The sequence below is a fragment of the Octodon degus genome, unplaced genomic scaffold (assembly GCF_000260255.1).
Source record: "Octodon degus isolate 3935 unplaced genomic scaffold, OctDeg1.0 scaffold00053, whole genome shotgun sequence".
In the NCBI taxonomy this organism is placed as follows: Eukaryota; Metazoa; Chordata; class Mammalia; order Rodentia; family Octodontidae; genus Octodon; species Octodon degus.
The window spans coordinates 6752882-6758883 of NW_004524629.1; the positions used below are offsets into that span (position 1 = coordinate 6752882).

Below are 6002 nucleotides of genomic sequence, written 5' to 3' on the forward strand. Positions count from 1 at the left end.
ACCTATGTTATTTGCTTATTATTTCTTGCCTATGTCTTATAAAATGAGAAACTATTTTGGCAATAACAACACACAATGTACTAACAAAAAAAAAAAAAAAAAAAGAAGAGCCAAGAGTGCACGTAGTCTATCACTTTTACACTGATGCCTCACTTTTCTCACACTTAGAACTCATGGAAAAAGGGGGAAAGCTATTTGGTTTGCGGATAGGTAAAATCAGAGCCAAAATATAGATTATTGCTACCTGACAAGTGAAGTCCCACTCAGAGATGTTCCAGCAAGAGAGGGATAAGAACAGTTCTTTTTAATGGATAAAACCATTAAGAGATGTGAGAAGACTGTATGTCACTTGCAGGCATCAGGTAATAAGCAGTTACTCTACATGATCCAGGAAATAGTCTTATCTGATTAATGTCAGCCAATTTCTTTCAGAGCTGGAACAATAGATACATTAATGAACTAACAAGTAAGCTGTGGATTCTCCATCCTAACAAGGCTAGGATGACCTTTATAACTAGAAGTTCTTCTACATATTGGGGACAGTAAAGAATTCCTCTCTTTCCAGTTTTGATGGCAGAGGGATAAGTATAACAACTATGGCTGAGAAGTGATGGCAAGGATATGAGCTATGTACATATCCTAACAACCTGAGTTTTCATGGCTAAGGTTGGTGGAATTATTGCCACTGCTGAATATCCAGGCTGCCAAGAAAAATAACAGCAACAATAACAACAATAACAAAAATACCAGCATTGAGCTCTTTATATGGCTCCATTCCTTGGAGACCAACTTCTTAATGATTTTTTTTTTTAACAATAGGCCTTTTTTTACCTTATGATTCATCTTTAAGGAATTTGACCCAGATTGCAGTATGGATTAACTTAACATGCTTATATGTCTTTAGGCATTAAGTATGAATGTAATGTTCGATCCATTAAAATGAGCTCCTTACGAACACTGAAGCAGACTAAAGTAACTGCTTATATCAATGAAACAGTGGCTCTGTGCACAAGACTGTGTTTTATCGGCTCCTAGCATATATCACACTTCCCAGAAGTACATAGTCTAGTGGGCTATCAAATGTCTTTTGGAATGTACACTTAGGTGTCATCTTGGATATCATATTTTCTGATGATGAGGTACTAGCTTCTAGTCAACAGTATGCACTGTAAATTAATGAGACTGCTTTATATGTGATGAATCATATCAACAAAATATATAGATATGAAAAACAAACTCTCTCATATCTCTTTTTTTCTTCTTGAGGTGGGAGTGGAGAATATTTCTGGGAATGATACCACTAAGCTACACTCCCAACCTTTTAATTTTTTGAGGTAGGTTCTCGTTAAGCTGTTTAGGTTGGACTCAAAACACAATTCTCCTGCCTCTGCCTACCAAGAAACTGAAATTACAGAATTGTTCCACCACTAGGTCTCGGTCTCTCTCTCTCTCTCTCTCTCTCTCTCTCTCTCTCTCTCTCTGTCTCTGTCTCTGTCTCTCTCCGGAAACAGGGTCTTTCTATGCCTTCAGGCTGGCCTTGAACTCATTACTTAGTCCAGGGTGGCCTCAAACTCCTGGTAATCTTCTAGCCCTAGCTTCTTGTGTGCTGGGATTACAGGTGTGCACCACCACACCTGGCCAACTCTCTTTTTATAAGGGCACTAATCACATCAAAGCCTCATTCTTATGACTGAATTTAATTTTGATTATCTCCTTATAGATTCCATCTCCCAAAAAATAAATTTGGGGTTTGGGCTTCAACATATGAATTTGAGGGGGACACAGTGGAATCCATAGTAGAATATCTCTTCTTCCTGCTCCAGCTAGCTGTTAATCTACTGTCTCTATAGGTTTGTCTTTGAGGAATTTAATATAAAAGAGATGCATGGACTTTTGTGTTTTGTTTCTTTCTCTTATCATAAGTTCATATTTTTGCATGTGAATATCCACTCACCCCACTATTTATTTAAAGGGTTTTCTGCTCTCTACAAATTGGTTTTGTTGAAAATCAGATGACTATAAATAAAAAGATTTCTAGACTCTTAATTCTATGCAACTGATCTACCTTATGCTAATTCCACACTGTTTTGATAATTGTAGTTTTATAGTAGCATCATTGAAATTAGTGAGTAAGCCTTCACTAATTCCATTCTTCTCAACTTTACAAGTCACTAATTTTCCTTCCTTGTTTATGGATTTAATTACTTTAGATATTTTTAAAAATCATTTTGTTTATTTTTAAGTCTCTTTTTTCCATATAAATTTTATAATCTGCTTGTCAGGGTTTCTCTCTCTCTCTCTCTCTCTCTCTCTCTCTCTCTCTCCCTCTTCCTCTTCCTCTTCCTCTTCTTCTTTTTGCAGGAGGAGTCTGCTGAAATTCTATCTAGCCCTCAGGAAGACTGTAAATGTAAACTTTTATGCTTCTCAATTAAATGTTATTTATCTTAATATATTGAGTATTCTAATCCAGGAACATGGAAGTTAGATGACCCTATTTTTTATTTGCTAATTTATTTTTATGATTTATGTTTTTCATTGAGATAAAATTCATGCAAGGTAGATTAACAATTTTAAAGTAAAGAATTCAATGAGATTTAGTGGATTCATAATGTTGTGCAACAACTGTGTCTATCTAGTTTCAAAAGATGTTTAATTTTTATTTTTATTTTTTGGCAGACCGGGGATTGAACTCAGACCCTTGTGCTTGCTAGGCAAGCATTTATTCTACTGAGCTATCTCCCTGGACCCTCAAAAGATGTTTATTGCCATAAAAGAAACCTGTGTTCCTTGAAGCAGTTATTCCCTATTCTCCTTTCTTCTCATTCTTGGAAACCACCAATCTTCTCTCTATTATCCATGGGTTTATCTATGCTGGGTTATCCATATAAAAGAAATCATACACTATTTGATCTTTATCACTGGCTTTCTTTATTGGCCTCATGGCTTTTTTTTTTGGTGGAACCGGGGATTGAACTCAGGCCCTTGCGCTTGCCAGGCAAGTGCTTATTCCACTGAGCCATCTCCCCGGCCCGGCCTCATGTCTTTAAGGTTCATCTATGGTGTAGAATGTGTCAGTGTTGTATTCTTTTTTCTGAATGAGTGATATTCCACTGTATGGATATACCACAGTTTGTTTATCCATTCACCCACTGATGAACATTTGTATGCTTTCCATCTTTTGGATATTCTGAATAATATTGCTATAAATGTTTGTATATAAGTATTTGTTTAAATACCTGCCTTAATTCAAAGGGAACCTAAGCAGGAAATGAATTTCTGGGTAATATATTAATGTTATACTTAACTTTTTTTTGTTAAATATACTCATTCTTAAAAAAAGAAATATATCTTCTTGGAGAAAAGAATCCTATTAAGCTATAAGCTATGAATTTTTTTTAAAGGGAAACATCAAGTTTAATTTAAAGAAAAAACCACTAGACACTGTTAGCAGGAATGACAGAGCAAACCAACTCCTGAAAAAGTTCAGCACCTTTGTGAATATGTGTAGTAGAAAGCTAAAAGAAAAACAAAATGCTACTTAACTTAAAATGTTACAAGGTTTTTGCAAATCAACTCATTTCACTGGTGAATACATCCCCTGTTATCAAATATGTGTGCAGCCTTGTCCCCTGAATGTCTGGTGCAGTTAAACAGCCCAGTATTGCCACACAGGAAAAAATTTCCATTTCAGCCAACTCTTAGTGGAGGGGCAACTAGCACAACACCGTCTCCCCGGACAAACAGCATTGGGATATTTCGTTTTGTTGATTTGTATATCTCCTGATATGTCTCTTCATCAATTTCTATAGTGGTCACAGTTTCTTCCACATCTCCCAATATCATGTTTAAATGCTGATCATAAGCGTGGAATCTGCCTCGAAGCTCTCGGTCATTCCTCATTTTCACATAGATCCGCTCATCCAGGCTGAGTCTGATGAGATCCAGAGGCTCCTCTACGGTGTTGGTGGTTTGTTGCTGGTCCACATCATCCGCCATCTTTCAAACCCTCTATAAGCTATGATTTTTACTCATTTATAATTTCTCATGCCAGGAGACCAATGGGCAACTGATGAAGCAGCTTGCTAAAGTAATTGGAGAAGTAGAGAGATTGTTATACAATGAAGACATGGATACATGTAGTACTTGGTGGTCTGCTGAGGTGTTTCTTTATATTCCTTTGTCTAAACTTGATGATAAAAATGCAGTGAGTTTGTGAAAGTCACTATGCCCTTCAAGGCTATTCCATTAGGTTAGTCACTGTGATGGTTACTTTTAGGTGTTAACTTGACTGGATTGAGATATATCCAGACAGCTGGTAAAGCATTATTTCTGGTTGTATCTGTGAAGGTGTTTCTGGAAGTGAGTGACATTTGAATTAGTGGACTAAGGTATATCTGATCTCACCCAGTATAGGTGAATACTATCCAACTGGCTGATGGCCTAGATGGGACAAAAAGGCAGAAGAAACAGAAATTGGACATCAGCATTCCAGGATCACTAGTCTTCAGACTCTACAACTTGCTTCAGTGGCCTCCAATTTCTCAGACCTTTGGCCTAGAACTAAAAGTTCTAGCTTCAGTTTCTTTGATTCTCATACCTGCATATTTGAAGTGACATATGCCTCTGGCTTCCTTGTTTCTCCAATTTACAAATGGAAGATAGAATATTCAATCTTTGTTATTAGGTAAGTCAAGTCCCACAGTACTTTTCCTCTCATATATATATGTGTGTTTCTGAACAACCTTGGCTAATAGCTAATACAACCACTTAGAGCAGTAGAGTGCTAATTGTTTATGAGGGTAATCTACAATAGATAATAGAAGTGAACAATGATGAGAATTATTTTGAGACTACTACTATGGCACAGGTTATAGGTCATCCCACTAACATTCCACAGAAAGAGAGAATAGATAGATTCCTGATGAAACTATTTCTAGAATTCAGCAGACCCAAATGGCATAAAGGGTATAGTGTGGTAGATACTGTACTATGCCACTCAGATCCCATTAAGTTGCTTGCAGTATTGACAATGAAAGCTTTCAACTGAAGGTGATCTCTAAGTCTTGCCTCCTCTCTCAAAATAGCTATTATCCAATGATTGGCTGGAACCCTAACTACCTGCTCTACCTCCTCCAGATCTCTCAGTGGAATCTTCTGAGTTTTTTGTGTGACCATGTTACAATTCAAATTCTGCTGGTTCCTATTTCCTTCATTGTCCTGTAACTGTTGAGCCCTAAGTCAGAGCCCATTGAACCTCTGCATTCTGTATGCAAATCTTCTTTTCAGAGTTTTGATATGAGCCCTAAAAAGTCAATGCAATTCAATTTGGGTCATTAAAAGTTGAATATTCTAATCATGGGGAATAATGAATCTATGGCCCTCTGAACTAGTTAAACAACATTTAGAAAATTATATTCTATTTGAGAGAAACTAATAAAATGGCTACATTCATAGGAAAGCAGTCATGAGGGATAGTGTCAGAAAATTGTACTTGAAAAGGACAAGGAAAAAATTAAGCTTTATTAAAAGAAAGAGTTAAAATTTAATTGTTTGATCAATCTTGCATACCTACATCTTATAATCTAAGCAACAAATTTGATGATAACAATACATAGTATGACAAACATTGTTAATTTTCTATTCTTGTTTTGAAATTCTGTGCCATTTTTACTGTTTTATGTTGCTTTATTATTGTTATTTGTTTTTTATTTTTTCCTCTTTAAAATTTTAAAAAGAAAGTTTTACTTGAAATAAAGATAAAGAAATTAAAGCTCTGAGAACTATTTAAACCTTACAAACTCTGTCACAGGGAAGATGGAATAGAGGTCTCTGTACTGGTGGGGAGAATGCAAAACAAAAGGTGAATTTTATAAGAAGGCAGATTTTGGATAATGAGCTGCTGGTGGTGGTGGATTCCTAAGGACAACCTACCACACATCTTGAGAAGAAGTGAGCCAGATCCTAATATGGTTACATGACCACACATCATAGGTGTTTTGGAG

General features: G+C 36.2%; 1 pseudogene; it reads right to left on the minus strand.

The window, feature by feature from the left end:
• Positions 1 to 3467: 3467 nt before the first annotated feature.
• On the minus strand, positions 3468 to 3996 carry LOC101577305 (annotated as a pseudogene).
• Positions 3997 to 6002: the final 2006 nt, after the last annotated feature.